Source organism: Lemur catta, chromosome 7, assembly GCF_020740605.2.
Source record: "Lemur catta isolate mLemCat1 chromosome 7, mLemCat1.pri, whole genome shotgun sequence".
NCBI classification, from domain to species: domain Eukaryota; kingdom Metazoa; phylum Chordata; class Mammalia; order Primates; family Lemuridae; genus Lemur; species Lemur catta.
In genome coordinates, this window is record NC_059134.1 from 71,093,176 (window position 1) to 71,111,974 (window position 18,799).

The following is an 18,799-nucleotide window of genomic DNA, read 5'->3' on the forward strand; positions in this document are numbered from 1 at the left end:
GAGAATTAAAAAGATTGCTCAATGGTAAATAGTTAATAAAATTAATAATTTTTGCTGTTTCATCTACAACATTCTTAAGAGAAACTGGCTTCTTATTTCTTTGTTCTGTAAGTGGTAAGGATAAGAATTCAATGACTAATACAACCTGGTGCCACTGCCTTGATTTGCGCTAAGGCATCAGTAGTATTACCCAAAAATGCTTTGCATCCTCTGTGCAAATGTCAATACATTGAAAAAGGCAAATAAATCCTAGCACTTTGGAAGGCCAATGTGGGAGGATCTCTCGAGACCAGCCTGAGCAACATAGTGAGACTCCCGTCTCTACAAAAAAACAAGAAAAGAAAGAGAGAAAGAGAGAGAGAGTGGAAGGAAGGAAGGAAGGAAGGAAGGAAGGAAGGAAGGAAGGAAGGAAGGAAGGAAGGAAGAGAGGGAGGGAGGGAGGGAGGGAGGGAGGGGGGAAGGAAGAAAATTTGGCCAGGTGTGGTGGCATACATCTATTAGCCCCAGGTACTCAGGATGCTGAGGCAGGAGGATTGCTTGACCCCAGGAGTTTGAGGTTGCAGTAAGCTATGCTGATGCCACTGCACTCTAGCCCAGGCAACAGAGTGAGATCTGGTCTCAAAAAAGAAGAAGAAAGGAAAGGAGAGGGGGCGAGGAGGGGAGGGGAGGAGAGGAGAGGAGAAAAGGAAAAGAAAACTGCAAATAACAACTTCACATTATGATGAAAATATTTTTGACTGCACATTCCCTTAAATGGTCTCAGGGGTCCCCAGCATCCATAGACCACATTTTGAAAACTGCTGATCTACTCTGATGCTCCATGTTGCAGCTAAGGAAATTACCTACTTCAATATTTTCAAGCACACAAAGAAGAGGTAACAATACCAAGCACAGCAAGTGAAATATGGTAAATGCTGACTGAAAGTTTCTCTTTCCTCTTTCCAAAAGAAAGAACAATACTAGTAGGTGGAAATTACAAATAATAGATTTTAATTCAGGCCAAGAAAAATCTTTAAAAGCAATGAAATAAGTTGCCTCACAAAACAGGAGTTGTCAAAGTTGAGACTGGATGACTCTGGCAGGAATGTTGTAGAAAGAATTCTTACACTGAGTTGTAAGTTGAAAGCTGTACCAAAACTTAGCTGATTATGTAATCACCTAGAAAGCTTTTATAAAATTCAAATTTCTGGGACTCACTCTGGACTAAACCAGAATCTTCTTGAGAGGGCCAGGAGTTTCCATTTTTAAAAGCTCTGCAGGTGATTGTTACAGCTGGCCTGGCTATAGACTGGTATTCAGGAACTGTGATACAGTTCTCTTTTAAAGTCACAACCACCACTCTTAAGATTCCACAATTTTATAATATCCACACCCAGTAGGAGGAATACCCTTACACTTTACTGTAACATTTCCTAAGCCTGCTTTAATAAATTACAGATGGTCAGGATGAAGGTATTTCTGGGTCAGGAGAGGAGGAATTAATGTTGCCTTTCCTAGGCCCACCAGTACACCTCTGCCAACATGTGTAGCTAAATTGTAAATTAGAGATAGAATTGCGTAAGTTTGACACATTTTCACAACGGCCAACACTTTACTGTTCTCCTGAAATAACAAACAATTCAACAAGAACTATCAGTGGAAAAGATGGTCAGTATAAAAATAGCATCTATATGAAAAAAGTGAATGAGATTATTTAGAAGACAGCATGTCCTTACTTTATAAAGGCAGTTTATCACTATGAACCAACATCAAAATATAGACCACAAACTTCAAAAGGTGTATGTATGCAGAATCCCCACATGACTTAATCCCCCAAACTCTTGTATTTTGAGGTCTTCACTACAGAAAAATTCCATATACTCCATAAATACAACATAAGGCATCAAGGCAACTTGACCAGAAAATCAAATAAAAATTTGGCAGGGGGTCAAAAAGAATTTTGGAATATATATTGTAACTTTTCACTCAATAAATATGCTCTCCTTTATCCCTTCCTTCATGCCTCTTACTTTTCTTATCAAAATATACTTCTTTGAAATAACAGCTACTATTGTGTTTTTAGTATCTTTTTTTCTTACAGCCTGTCTAATTTCAGGCATATATGATATCAGCTTAATAACAAAAGGCAGTGAAAGAGGTCATGTGTAAGCAGGACTGGAGAATAAAGTGATTATCAAAACATAATCCTCAGACTACCTATATCAGAAGCACCTGGAGTGCTTATTAAAATAAAATTTTTAAAAATATTATTAAGACCCCACCCAGACTGATTGATTCTGAAAGGATGGCCCAGGAACCTATTTTTTAAGCATAGTTCCCAGGTAATTCTTAGCACACCAAAATTCAAGCACTGCTAAGCTAAAAAGCAACTGTATTAAATATGGGTAAGCTCACAAAAACGTTTGTGGAAAAATAAATATTTTGTCACTATAAAATCTTTTACTGAAAAGATTCTCAATAATTTTGGAGTTCTTGTTTTTTACAAATAAAATAAAATATTTTATTAAATGTAAGGAAGTATTAGAAACTAGACATAGATGGAATTTGGCTTAAAAATTTAATCTTAATACTCGCACATTTGCAGTGCATTATCATACCCAGAAAGAGAAGATTCCTACCCTTACTGAGTTTTCTCTCCCTGAGTTCTGCTCACAAAATAGAGTAAAAGTAGAGTGGCATAACATTTTAAAGCCATCATTTAACAAAATCTTGCAAATAATTACTAATATTTAAGCCCATACATCTTTTTAATCAATCTACTATTTTCTATAGAGTAAACTAATAGAAAGAAATGAGGCAGGGTTGTCCTTTGTACTTGCTCTAGGCAGTTAAATCAAGATAAACTTAAAGACAGGTAAAGAAGGTCAATTTTGATCTTCATTTTAAGAAACTTGTCTTGTTACCACTCTCAGTACCACTCCCTCTTAACCACAAATAATGACTTGAGTAATGGAGTTCTGTAATTTAAAGTATCAGGCAAATAACAGCAAGTAACTTAGATGAGTTGACACCGCCTGTTGTGCAAATATGTACTTAGACGATTATAAAAATAACAGCTGCGTTATCAACTGGATACAGACCAGAACAACTTATGTGAATGCAGAGAGTCAACATGGTCTGAACTTACATGTATGTGGCACTTTATATTTTTTAAGCATTTTTCAATTATGATAGAAATTAAAAGTGTAAGATGTGCTAAAAGAAGAGAAAAATAAAAATTTCGTAGCTTTGGGCTAATTACCTAAGAGTCCTAATTCCTAGATTAAATCATAGTTACTCATCATTTACTAAATGTTTGCTTGTGCCAGGCACTGTGTTAAGCCCCAGAAGAACTGAAATAAATGAAGTAGAGTTGGTGACTTCAAGGAGTTCATAGTCTACTGAAGAAGACAAATAATTACAGGTTTGTGTGAAACATGTGAGATGAAGAAAGCAAATTATAAAACTATATAATTTCTTGTTTTAAAACAAAGAAAATGCTTTTACATATCAGGATATTACCATTTAACTCCCAAGGTTTATATGAGGATTAGACATATGAAAATGCTTCCTAGATGGAGTTTGCCTTCCATTAGTAAATATATTTTCCTTTTTGTCTTTTCCTTGGGACTCAACTGAAATGTGCCCAAGTCACAAATTACACAGATGATGTGGTGGCTAGTATATTCATCCACTTGTTAAAGAAGAGTGCATGAAGGGTACAAGACCCTAGAGCTGTGTCCTTGGCAATGCTGCCACATCGTCACATTCAACACATAAACACTTCAGACCTACTGGGAGCTTGGTTGTACGAATTAATCCTTCCCATCCATAATTAGGTCTTTTGCTCACTCTCAAAAACAAAGAAACAAAGAGCATCAAGTGGAGAGATCCTGCTTATCCTGTGAATCTTCTGCATAAATTTAAAGATTTCACTTTAAAGTGTAGACAAGATCTGGCCTGGCCTCAGAGATTGCCTCATGTCCTAAGTGAAAAATATCAGGGATAGCAGAATGAGATATGCTCAAGTTTACAGGCAAGGAAATAAACACATAATTCACTCAGGACCACATGACAAGTTGGTGACAGAGCTTTCATTTTAAGTCAAAGTTTCCAATTACTAGACTTATGTCCACTTCATGAGGAAAATAAATGTCTCCAGTTACCTCATCTGTAAAATGGGAACTTCAGCATTCACTTCTCTCATAAAATATTAGTTTATACTTTGTTCTTGCACTTAACTCATTTGACAAAAGATACTTTGTAAAATGGAAACAGGTTAAATACCTAGATTTTAAATATATTTCTCCAGTGCCAGCACTTTCCCATCTCCCCAAGCCCCAAACAACTACCAATTCCTATATATTCTTGTCCTGGAATTTTCCTAATTTGACTTTCTTTTTCTGAACACCCACACACACACAAGATTTGATGAAGCAGTGTATGTGTGTTTGTATGTGTGTGTGTTTGTATGTGTTTGTGTATGTGTGTGTAGATATACACAGGAAAAATACCCTGCTACATGCTACATAATTCTCATTTCCCTATATTACTACTCTAATGCCAGCACTGGGACAAAAACCACTGCCTTTTTTAATGTGACGTGATAAGGAAAGCATAGAGCTCTCCAATATTCAAGTCCCAGCCCTAAATTTCATCACTATCAATCCTGTTTCTGCAGAATTCCACAATAAGAAGACAACAAGCCATTAGTAAGCAAATTCTATAGGCCAAGTATTGTTCAGTTGATATTTATTTCTTCACTGAAGCCTCACAATTACTTGTGAAGAGATTACTCTCCTCATTTTTGAAATTTGAAATTCAGTGGGATTAAATATTCACAAAAATATTAAGTGGCATAGTCAGCACTCAAACTCACAACTCTGGTTTCAAACATAGTGTACTTTCTATGTTTCGTTTAAGTAGTTTTCAGACCCAAGCCCTTTCAAAAACCATTGATTCTTATGCTAAGTGAGTTGCTTTTAAGAGATTCTAAATCCCACCATCTCTGTCCACTGATCCTACCCCTACCCTTCAACCACTATAGTTCTTGGGATAGATACTATGCCAAGCTCACATGGCCCATAATTCAAAGCCTCCTTCTTGCATCTTCTATCTCAGAGTAGCTTCCCAGAACAATTTTACTGGACAAAGGAGTCTTTCTTCTAAAAAAGAAAATGAAAATATGTACTACATGTATTACACACACAATACAAAAGCATAAAACTTAAAAGAAATATTCTAACATCAGGATGTTATTTTATTTATAAATAAACAACATAAATTTGAGATGATTTCAAAAATTAAATGTTTACTTTCTAATAATAAATCTAAATAAATTTTAGGTTTAAAAGTTGTAAATATTATAAAAGTACAAAAATTAAAACAGTATATTATTGGCACATGAATAAACTGGCAGATCAATGGGCAACAGAAAATCTAGAAATAGATGACAGTGTAAAGAAGAATTTAGAGTATGATATAAATGACACTTTAAGTCAGTAGAGAAAGATGAACTATTCAATAAATGGTGCTGGGAATGAGTAGACATTTAGAAAAAAATAATTGAATCTCCACATCTCACTTCACACTAAAATTCCAGAGGAAATTTTTAATGGAAAAACTGAAAACATATGCAATCTTCAAGAAAATCCAAATGACTATTCGTATAATCTTGAGGCAAGAAACATCTTTCTAAGCATGACATTAAAACAAGGAAATATTAATAAAATTGCTACGTTAAAAGTTTTAAACATCTGTTTAAAAAAGACAATGAAGTAAAAGATAAATTGCAAAAGTATATTTATATTTGGCACAAAGTGACTAAAAGGAATACTAACAGCTCCAATAAAGCAATTAAAAAAAAAAACAGAAAATAGGGTAAGAAATAGTTGTCATGCCCAGCAAAGGAGGCAGGAATGAGAGTTTGAGTCAGAAGCTGGGTGGGCACCCTGGCTGGAATCACCACTATCAAGGCAGTGAAGTGCGAGATTCAGGTTTTGCAGAAGCAGGCTGGTGATGCAGAGAGCCCAGCGCCTGCATCGGGAAGTGGTGGGAGAAAGGCAGGCCCCTCAGCTTGAGGTGGCCTTTGAACCATAGGACCCAGGTAGTTGAAAAGGAGCTGGACCATGCTCAGGAGCACCTAGCCACTGCCTTAAGGCTATAGGAAGCAGAAAAAGCTACTGATGATCGTGCAAGTGGTATGAAGATTATTGAAAACCGTGCCATAAAAGATAAAGAAAAGATGGAATTCCAGGGAATCCAACTCAAAGAAACTAAGCACATTGCAGAATAGGAAGACAAGTATGAAGAAGTGGCTCAGAAGTTGGTGGTCATTGAAGGAGAACTTGGAACACACAGGGGAACCAGCTGATGTGGCAGCATCCTGTTGTGGAGAGATGGATGAGCATATCAGACTGATGGGCTAGAACCTGAAGTGTCTGAATGCTGCTGAAGAAAAGTAGTCTCAAAAAACGACAAATATGAGGAAGAGATAAAGATTCTTATTGATAAACCCAAGAAGGCAGAGACCCATGCTGAGTTTGCCGACAGCTCGGTAGCCAAGCTGGAAAAGACAATTAATGATTTAGAAGACAAACTGAAATGCACCCGAGAGGAGCACTTCTGTACACAAAGGTTGCTAGACCACACTCTGCTTGACCTGAATGAGATGTGGAGCACCCCCGGCCAGACCTGCTGCTGCTCCTCCCTCTGACCTGGACTTCACCTAAGGCCAGCCTGCCCAAAGCTGACCTTTAGACTGAGGGATGATCTTTAACTGGAAGCCTGCTTTCACCTTTTGCCACCTCCTCCAATGCCGGCACTCCCCACCCCCACCCCAACACACACACACAGACTTTTTTGCCAAAGTCTGCTCTGTCTTCCCAGAGATTCCAGCTGAGCTAGAGGCTGAACACCTCTGGGAACATTTAAGGGAATGTGAGCACAATGCAAAATGTCCTTAAAAGCATGTTGTGATGTACACATTTTGTAATTACCTTTTTTGTTGTTGTAGCAACCATTTGTAAAACATTCCAAATAATTCCACAGCTCTGAAGCAGCAGTCTAATCTCTTTCTCACTTTTGGAAGATATGCATATTGCCCTCTCCATAGAGAACGGAAAGTTATGAGCCTGCTTTCCTGAGAACCAGAGCACAGGGAAAGACTTCACTTTGGGAAACCTCATTGCTTTGTACAAAGTACCAGCCAAACCAGAAAGGTAATTGTAGGAGGAGTTAGCCAAAAAAAAAAAAACCAACAAAAACATGCTGTTCAGGTTTTCAGCTTTAAGGTATCTTTGGACAACTCTGTTTTTATTTTTTCATTAGAAGCAACAAAATTAAGATGGTGAGACCTCTGAGACCAAAGTTTTGCCCTACCTGCACTCTCTTCCCAAACACTCACAGAATGGATCATACGCCCTTTATGTTGAGTTGACCACTTAATTGCTCTCCTGACTCCTTGAAAGAAAGAAATAAAATTATGTTTTTCCTACTGATTTAGCCATATGAAACTCATCTCATTACCCTTTTCTGGGTCTGAAGCTGTTTTCTCCAAAAGTACAATCTTATTGTGCTTTGTATCAGTCAGCGCTGGAGAAATCTTGAATAACTTAACGTACAAAACTTTTCAAATTTTATATTATTTTGAAACTTAGCTTCTCTGGGTTTGGGTTCCCTGGCCACACCATCTGACTATGAGAGCTCTCTACAGTCTGTGGGCTGGCAGCATGCTGATCTTTTGAAGTTTCTTTCCCTGCCCAATCCTCACTTTTGGTGAGGTTTTTGTGAGGTCTGTTAGGTTTACGTCCTGCAGTTTATTGGCTTAAAATGTACTCTCCCTTGGTGTTTTCTCTTTGGGGCCAATTGGAACAAAGAGAAACCAATAGTGCAACTGTTTAAATACTGGATATTGACAAGTATCTTTTTGAAATAAAGAACCAGTCCCTCTAAAAAAATTACAATATAAAAGAAAATCAATAAAATAAAAATTAAAAAACAAAAATATTTACAAATGAGAAAACAGAAAAGCAAATAAGCTAAAAAATGTATTCAATATCACAATTAATTTTAAAAATGCTAAGTAATATAACAATACATATCTCAATACAAGATAATATTTTGGCAAAGATTTAAATATTGTTAAAATTTAATGTTCATGAGCATAAGGAAATGGGCACTCTTATTCACTGGTGAAAATACAACATAGCACAACCTTTCTGGAAGACAATTTGACAATTTTAAATTCCCTATATCATTCATAACAAAAATTTATACAATTTGGAAACGAGTAAATAAAAAGTAAAAGACCTTCTTTCTAATATATCCAAATTTTAAATGTACATGGCCTTTGATACAAAAATTCTATTTTATCCTAAAGAAATTCTTGGGCACATGGATAAAGGCACTCATACAAAATGTTTACTGAGGTGGTGTTGTTTAGAATAAAAAGCAGCTTAACCGAGAGCCATGGTGCTGCAGTCCTAGCTACTCAGGAAGCAGAGGCAGGAGGATCGCTTGAGCCCAGGAGTTCAAGGTTACAGGGAGCTATGATCACACCACTGCAATCCAGCCTGGATGACAGAGTGGGATCTTGTCTCTAAAAAAAATAAAAAATAAAGTAGCTAGAAACAACCAAAGGTTCACCAATATGGGAATGACTAAAGTTCAAACACAAGATAGAGTACAATGTGGTTATTATAATTGTGCCATATATCCATATTTATCAATAAGAATGGTATCCACAGCCTATTAAAAACAAATAAATTGTATGAGTACATATGCATATGAATACAAAAAAGGATATACAGCAAAATGTTACTGAGTGTTGTTCATAATAACATTCATATTGAGATATATATGAGAGCAATATATACAAGTATGTAAACATATGCATAAAAGAAAGAGAAATGACATACAACAAAATGTTATTGATGAGTGTTGAGATTATAAGTGACTTTCTCTTTTTTCTCTATTTCTTTCCATATTGTCTGAATTTTTTTACATGTATTGGCATTCATTTCTTGAATAATCAGAGAAAAAGGCTATTTTTATTTTAAAATACATTTACAATTGGTTCTTATATTAAAACAAATTAAAAATTGGGTAAAGATTAAACTAAGGTTCAAACATAACTTATTTTTAAACCAAATTATAACCTTAAAAAATGACACTGAAAAAGGTAATTCTAACTAATATCAATAAGAATAACAATGCTCAGCATCCCTAATCATCAGGGAAATGCAAATCAAAACCACAATGAGATACCACTTAACTCCGGTGAGAATGGCCTTTATCAAAAAATCCCAAAACAACACATGTTGGCGTGGATGCGGAGAGACAGGAACACTCATACACTGCTGGTGAGAATGCAAACTAGTGCAACCCCTATGGAAAGCAATATGGACATACCTTAAACAGATTCAAGTAGACCTACCATTCGATCCAGCAATCCCATTATTGGGCATATACCCAGAAGAACAAAAGTCATTTTTTAACAAAGACACCTGTACCCGAATGTTTATAGCAGCACAATTCACAATCGCAAAGATGTGGAAACAACCCAAGTGCCCATCAATCCACGAATGGATTAGTAAACTGTGGTATGTGTATACCATGGAGTACTACTCAGCTATAAGAAATAACGATGATACGACATCTCTTTGGTTCTCCTGGAGAGAGCTGGAACCCATTATATTAAGTGAAGTATCCAAAGAATGGAAAAACAAGCATCACATGTACTCACCAGAAAACTGGTTTCCCTGATCATCACCTAAATGTACGTCAGGGAAGGATACCAATTGGATATCAGACTGGGATGGGGGGTGGGGGGAGGGGATGGGTGTATGCCTACATGACGAGTGCGTTGCACACCCTCTGGGGAATGGTCATGCTTGAAGGTGCAGACCCAGGGAGGTGGCGGGGGGAGGGGATGGAGGTATGACTACATGATGAGTGCCAGGCGCACTGTCTGGAGAATGAGAACGGACGCGCTTGGGACTCTGACTCGGGGGGATGGGCGGGACATGGACAATGTATATGACCTGAACTTATGTACCCCCATGATGAGCTGAAATAAAAAAAAAAAAAAAGAATAACAATGCTAAATCTAAAATGGTAGGTTGAAATCTATTGTAAGGGAAAATGACTAGACCTACCCTGATTAAACAAATTTAGTGTGTGCAAACATACATATTATATAGGCACAAATATATATGTAAATATGTCATATCCATAATACATATGGATATAAATGTGATATACCCATCCCTATATTATACATTTATCTACTTATATCATAAATGATTAGGCCTTTATATTAATAAAAAGGTTTTAGGATATTGGCACATCATGTTTCCCTAAAGTTTGTAGAAGTTATAAACATAGCATGATCATAGTTTGATGATATTAGCATACTCTCTCTAAAACACCTATGTTTTAAATTTGGCAATATTTATTAAGAGCCTTCAAAGTGTGTATCACTTTTGACCCAGCTCCACTTCTAGAAATCTGTCTTAAGGAAATAATCAGAAACACAAAAAGAATTTATGTGCAAATATATTTACCTTAGTATTACTTAAAAGAGTAAAATCAAAAAAGTAGGTTGTGGATCCCATTTATGTAAAATAAAGATAGATATAAATGTGCTTACATATGCATTGAAAAAATCTAGAAAAATAGCCAAGAAACTCTTCACTGTGGGATATTTTACTTCCCACTTTATACCTTTCCATATTTGAATTTTTAACATGAACATAATTACTTTTATAATTTAAAAAGAAAAAGAAAAAAGAGATAAAATGGCAATAATAAATAATAATTTGAAACAACCTATACCCAAAAATAAGGGAAAGTCTAAGTAAAATGTAACCCACTCACTAGGCAGAAAATTGTGTGATTAGTAAAATTTTTATTTAGAATCCTAGGTAATAGTATGAGAAAATGCTCATGTTACAATGTCAAGCCAAATAAAGGGATAAAAATTATATTTACATACTTTTGAAAAATTGTTATCTCACTTATTAACTCAAAATCTTAACTCAAATACACTCAAAAATACAATGACACAGGTACAGGTGGGGGAAATGATGAAAAGCAACACATCCTAAAAAAGAAAAAATACTTCAGAGTCTGAGGCGTCTTCAAGCTCTAAGCATGAATTATTTTGTTAATGAGGCTACCAAACATTAATGTAATTCAAGTTACATGAGGAGACCTCCTAAGTTGAGAAAACAAGATGACAAATCATGCTTTACGGGTACTTTGGGCTAGCTGGTATTTACATACTTTAAAAAAAAGCCTATGCTTAAGAAAAATACTGAGACGAAGTATTAAGCTGTTAACAAAAGTTGCACTAGGTATGGGACAATGGATAAACTCATTCTTTTCTTCCCACTTTTTGTATTTTTCTAAATTTACATAATGCTGAACATTTTTAGATGGAAAAATTAAGCAAAAGAGTATGAAATTCTACTATTTCATACAGAGTTCACACTTTCAAATATCACACTCTTAACCAACATTCAAAGAGTTTTTTTTCTAAACTATAATTAACATGCAAGTAAATCTCCTTAATTAGTCATTTGAATTCTATACCCTATATCCAAAAATAAGTGAAAGTTTTAAATACACCCCATTCACAAGGCATAATATTATGTGGTTATGAAAACCTTTATTTGGAATCCTAGACAATAGCATCGGGAAAACATTTGTGGTGTATATACACTCTATTATATAAAAGAGTTTTAATTTAGCCAATAGAATTACCTAACTTCCTTTGAATCAGCAATGTTCCTCTGAAGGTATGGAATGAGATAGATTAACTACTTTTTCCTTGATAAGTAACTTCTGTTTCCTCACCTGTAAAATGCACACAATAATACTATTCTGCCTCACAAATTTGTTGCTAAGATTAAATGATATAATATATGTAAGGGAATTAGTACAGTCCCCACCACTTAACAGGTACTCAATAAATGGTAGTAATTATTATTATGGTCATGGTTGTCCTTAAAACATTTACTTACTCTCTCCTTCTATTAGGATAGATTCTGTGGATGATTAATCAGAACGAAAGAAGGATGTTTTCTAAATTACCAACGGAGATTTAGTATCAGAATCAATTTAAAATAGTTAAGAGTTCGTGCATAATATAAAATTATATCTGGGGAGTTACTTATTTAAATATTATTCTGCAAATATACATTTTTAAAGAATATAATGTTTATTATTATTATGGCCAAGTAATTATAAGCACACATAATCTCAAAATAAAAGAAAACCAGCTGTACTTCCTCAGCTAACCTCCTACAGTAACAATTTTACTTCACAGTGTGAATTTTTTAACCTTCTTTACTATTTATTTCATTACTTCACACTCTACTGGAACAATAGGAACCAGAAGATGGTCTAGTAAAGTGAGAAAGTGTGAAGGTTAAGAGACAAACCTAGGTTCAAATCCTGGCTCTATCACTTACTATTAATGGACGTGTGACCATGGCCAATTTATTAACACATTAACTGCCATGTAAGTTGTATTTAACTCTTGCTAGTTTTGAGTCTAGCACCTCATGAAGCATATGTAATTCACACATCTCTTCACCTTGGGAGCCGCAAGAACTATTTTTCAAGTTGCATGTAACTCACACAGAGAAAACAAGAAAAAATAACAAATTTTTCATTAAATTAGATAGGATCATTTGGTTTTCAAAGTTTTTATTCTATTTTCATAATAAGACACCATGGCCCCAAAGAAAAAAAATTTTTTCTAGTGTGGCAGTCAATGTGTTAATTTCTCTGCCTCTTAGTTTCCTCATCTGTAAAATAAAAATAATCATATTACCTACCTAAAAAGATTTTTAGGATAATTAAATGAGATTATCTGCATAAAATATCAAGCAACATATTGAGCCCACAAAGTAGTCAGTGCTCAACAATTTATTAGCAGGATGGTAACTGTCAAATGTTTTTGTAATAGACCGTATAGTAAATAATGTAAGCTTTGAGAGCCATATGGTATCTGTAACATCTCCCTGACTCTGCCATCGTAGAGCAAAAGCAGTCACAGAAAATACAAATTTAAAATTGCAAGCATTTCTGTGCATCAAACGACACCATAAAAGAGTAAAAGGCACCTCAAAGCATGATGATATTTTCAACACAGAAAGGATGCCCCTTTTTGCCTCTACTTAAGAGTTTCTTGGTCTGGTTCTGATTTTAGCCAGAGCTGCAATGGACAGTCCCATGCAAGGTTGGAATAACCTTGCAAGTATTTCATCTCAAGCACTCACTGAACGTTCTGCCACCTTCTGCTTCAGGATCTTCTCTGAAAGCCATGGGAGTATATTTAGCCCAGCACAGACTCAGCTTAGAAGATGGAGGAGTAAATGCTCCTGGAGGAAGCTCTTAACCAGCACTGAATAAGTGCTCCAGACCCTCTTCTTTAGGAAGGCATTCTTTGCTCTTCTCTAAGGTGCTAGAAGAATCAAGTTCCTGATGCCTATAGTGTGACCTCAATAAGAAGAAGGGTTTTCCTTTTTCCTGACTTCCTTGTCACTACTCCTTCACTTCTACTTTCTGCGATTATCTCCCAAAAAGTTATCTAAACCCTAGTCCTCATCACAGGCTCTACTTTTGTTGGAACCCAAACTAAGACTATAAACTGGTTTGTACCCAGAATATATTAAGAAAAAAATCAGTAATAAAAAAGCAAGCAATTGAATATAAAAATGGACCAAAAAACTAAAACTAAAAAGTATTCATAAAAGAAGATTAAGGCAAATTAAACATAAAAATGTGCTTAACTTCATTAATATTTAGAGTACTACAAATTAAAATCATGAGATATCAAATAATACCCACCAGAATATTAAAACTATAAAGACTGATAATACAAATAATGGGAGAAAGTATTTGATGATAGGAACACTCATATAGTGCTGATGGAAGTATAAATTACAAGAATTTGTAGAAGTTATCCAATATAGATAAAAATACTACATCCTATCACCCAGAAATTCCACTTCTAAGAATTTAACAAACAAAGATACATGCCCTTGTACACTAAGTATAAAAGGATGCTTATAGCAGCATTATTCATATTAGCTTCAAACTGGAACTGTCTGTCAAGAGTAGAATGGATAACTGTGATACGGTCATACAGCGGAATACTATTCAACAATTAAAATTAGCAAATTACTGCTACACAAAATAACAAGGATGGATCTCACAAATATAATATGAAATGCAAGAATCCAGAAACAAAAGGATATATGATATACAATTCTATGTATATAAAGTATAGAAAATAGGCAAACCGAAGCTGTGTTATTTAGGCATGCATGCTCTGGAGGTGAAACTATAAAGAAAAGCAAAGAAGTGATTATCATAAAAGAGAGGTAGTGATGTTTTGAACAAGAGGCTTCAGAGTGCTGTATATGGTCTATTTCCTAACCAGGAGAGTGGGGGGATTATAGATAAAACATCTTTGTTTTGTGCACTTTTCTACATGAGTATTATATTCTATAATAAAAAGGTTGAAAACATGTTTTTTAAATTGTCTGATATTTAAACATAAGATAAGCAACCCAACTCAAAATTATAAAAATAAAATAATGAGATATCAGTTTTTACTTCTATGGTCCAGTATATGGAGAAACAGTCACTCTCAAACATTACTGGTAGGAGTACAAATTGACACAGCAACTATGAAAAGCAATTTGATAATATTTATTTAAAAGTTGAATTTTATATAAGCTTTAACCCACAACTCCATCTCTATAAATTTTTCCTACATATATATTCATACCTGAACACAAAGAAGGATATACAAGGATATTCACTACAATATCATTAGTAATAGCAAAAGATAAGAATTAATCAAAAAGTCCATTAATGAGGAGGGGTTAAATAAGTTATAGTACACCCATATATTAGAATATAATGTGGTCATTTAAAAGGAGTGAGAATGCACCATACATCCTGATACATATATCTTCAATATATATTATGAAACTTCAAAAAAGCAATATACAGGCAAATATGTATAATATCGTACCATTTGTATTAAGAAAAAAAAAAGAGAGGAGCTTCAAGACGGTTGACTAGAGGCATCTGGTACCTGCCTCCTCCACAAAGAAGAACCAAAATAGCAAGTAGATAATCAGACTTCAAATAGATCACTAGAGAGAAAGACAGAATTCAACAGAGAAGTGATAGGAAACACTTAAGGCAAAGAAGGAGACAGAAGTGAGGCAGCTAGCTAGGCCAGGTTTGGCTGGGAGCCTGGAGAGGCTCCCCAGTACAAGGAAAGGGTAAGTGGGTGATCCCCAGCAGTATACATTTCCAGCACGGATTCTGATAATCCTAGCCATGGGAAAACCCCTTAATCCTCACAAGGGTCCTGAGACTAACACAGGGAGCTGCCTGGAGATTGTGCAATGGCATTGCTCCAGAGAGGGAGCTCACCCTGCTTCCCACTCACCACCAAGTCCTAAACAGCTACAGCAAGGCACCATTTTGAGAGCCCAGTCCCCACCAGGCTACAACCTGCCATGGGGCCCAAAAACCCTTGAATCTCTACATCCTTAGAATTCCACTGACATCCCCTGCCTGCAGCCAGGCACCACTGCGGCTGTCTGTTGGCTGACATTTCAGGAAACAAAACACAAGCCAATGGCAGTGATTCTGCCACCCCCAGCAACTGGGCTGCCATGTATTTACAGGCACCCTGAGGACAGGATATCCCACCCACAGCCACCTGCTGAAAGCTGTTGCCCTTGAAAGCAACCCTGCTGTCCCCAGCTGCAAAACCATAGTGGAGCTGCTGCTGCCACCATCACCCAAGCATTCTGCCAAGAGGTTCCTGGGATCACCCTGCCCCTGCCTACCACACACAACACGGGGGGCCATACCCCCAGTGTCTGAGCACACCGTCCAGAGGCTTGGGGGTTGCCCTGCCCTATCCACCACTGTTGGCACCTGAGCACTCCTCCTGGGGACCTGAGTATGGACCCACCCAACCTGCTGCTACCACCACAGTTGGTACCTACCCACACATGCCACCCGCAGGCCTGGGGACTGGCCTACCCAGCCTGTTGCAGCTACCAACAACACCACCATGGATCAACTGGGATCCAGAGAATTGTCCCACCATTGATACTGCCATCACCTATGCCATGCCTGCTGCCCAGAGTCCCAAGGACACATCCACTCACCTGGCCCACCACTACCTTTGCCAGCACCCAAGAAAGCTACTCAAGAATTGGCCCACCTGGACCCACTAATACCAATGCCAGCATATGCAACCCTGGGCCCAAGGATAGGCACACACCCAGAATCAAAGCCAAAGTGCCCTACTCAACATCATAGATACATTTTCAAGAAAAAAGGCCAGCCGCGGTGGCTTATGCCTATAATCCTAGCACTCTGGGAGGCCGAGGCGGGTGGATTGCTCAAGATCAGGAGTTCGAGACCAGCCTGAGCAACAGTGAGACCCCGTCTCTACTAAAAATAGAAAGAAATTATCTGGACAACTAAAATATATATAGAAAAAATTAGCCGAGCATGGTGGCGCATGCCTGTAGTCCCAGCTACTTAGGAGGCTGAGGCAGTAGGATCGCTTAAGCCCAGGAGTTTGAGGTTGCTGTGAGCTAGGCTGATGCCACAGCACTCACTCTAGCCAGGGCAACAAAGCGACACTCTGTCTCAAAAAAAAGAAAGAAAGAGAAAAGAAAGAAGAAAGAAAGAAAGAAAGAAAGAAAGAAAGAAAGAAAGAAAGAAAGAAAGAAAGAAAGAAAGAGAGAGAGAGAGAGAGAGAGAGAGAGAGAGAGAAAGAAAGAAAGAAAGAAAGAAAGAAAGAAAGAAAAAGTCCTCCCCTATGAAAGCAAATTCAAAAAATTGGAAGAAGCGATTTTTACACCAGATACACAGATAGCAAAATAAGGACACAAGAAACCTGAAAAAGTAAAGAAATATGACATCTCCAAATGAACACAATAATTCTTCAGCAACAGATTCCAGTGAAAAAGAAATTTATGAAATTCTGGAAAAAATTCAAAATAATGATTTTAAAGAAGCTCAGTGAGATATAAGAGAATACAGATAAACAATATAAAGATATCAGAAAAACAACTCAGGATATGAGAAATTTTCCAATGAGATAGCTATCATTAAAAAAATAAAAACTAGAAATTTTGGAACTGATGAATTCATTGAATGAAATACAAAATACATTTGAAAGCTTCAATAATAGACTAGATAAAGCAGAAGAAAGAATTTCAGGACCTGAAGACAGGTCTTTTGAAATGACCTAGTCAGGCAAAAATAAAGAAAAGATAATTTTTTTAAAATGAATAAAGCCAATGTGATATATAGGACACCATAAATCAACAAAATGTTAGAATTTTTAGTGTCTCAAAAGGTGAAGAGAAAACAAAAGGATTAGAAAACCTATGTAAGAAAATAATAAGAGCTGAAAACTTCCCAAATCTTGCAAGAGATTTAGGAATCCAGATAGAGAAGCTCAGGGATCCCCAAATAGATACAATTCAAAAAGGTCTTCTCCATGATTCATTATAGTGAAAGCATCAAAAGCTAAAGACAAAGAGAATTCTAAAAACAAGAAGAGGAAGCACCTAGTAACTTATAGAGGAACATTTATTAGACTAATAACAGATTTCTCAGCAGAAATCTTAAGGCCAGGAGAGAATGGAATAAAATATGATAATATAATCAAATTACTGAAAGGGAAAAAAAAAAACTGTCAGTCAGGCATACTATACCCAGCAAATACATCCTTCATGGGCATGGAGGCTCATGCCTGTAATCCTAGCACTTTGGAAGGCTAAGGCAGAAGGACTGCTTGAGCCCAGGAGTTCAAGACCAGCCTGGGCAATATAGCGAGACCTCATCTCTATGAAAAATAGAAAACTTAGCTGGGCATGATGGTACATGCCTGTAGTCCAAGCAACTCAGGAGGCTGAGACAGGAGGATCACTTGAGCCCAGAAGTTTGAGGTTGCAGTGAGCTATGATGACACCACTGCACTTTAGCCCAGGCAACAGAGGGAGACCTTGTCTCCAAAAAAAAAAAAAGTTATCCTCCATAAATGAATGAAAAATAGAAAAATAAAGTCTTTCCCAGACAAGCAAAAGCTGGGCCAATTCATTACCACTACATCAACTCTACAAGAAATGGTTAAGGGAGTCCTATACCTGGAAGCAAAAGAACAATATTCACCATCATAAAAATATATTGAATTATAAAACCCACAGGTAGAGCAAACACACAAATAACAGAAAGGACTCAAATGTTACCAGTACAGAAACTACCAAACTACAATAATAAACAGTAAGAGAGAAAGAAAGGAACAAAGGATATACAAAACAAATGAATTAATAAAATAAATTAATAAAATGAGAGAAATAAGCCCTTACATATCAATAATAACCTTGAAAGTAAATAGATTAAATTTTCCACATAAAAGATATTGACAGATTGAATGGATAAGAAACATGTAGCAAAACTATATACTTCCTACAAGAAACTCACTTCATCTATAAAGACACATATAGACTAAAAGTAAAAGGATGAAAACAGAATCCAAAAACGAGAAGGAATAGCTCTACTTATATTTGATAAAAAGGTGTTAGGTCAAAAACAGTAAATGAAAAAGAAGGTCATTATATAATGATAAAGGGATCAATTCAGCAAGAGGATATAACAATTCTAAACATATATGTACCCAATAATGGAGCATCCAGATATATAAAGTAAATATTAGATCTAATGGGAGAGACATCTAATAGTCGAGGACATCAAC

At 36.2% G+C, this 18,799-nt stretch overlaps 1 pseudogene; it reads left to right on the forward strand.

Moving 5' to 3' along the window:
- Window positions 1-5,382: 5,382 nt before the first annotated feature.
- LOC123642081 lies at window positions 5,383-6,694 on the forward strand (annotated as a pseudogene).
- Window positions 6,695-18,799: the final 12,105 nt, after the last annotated feature.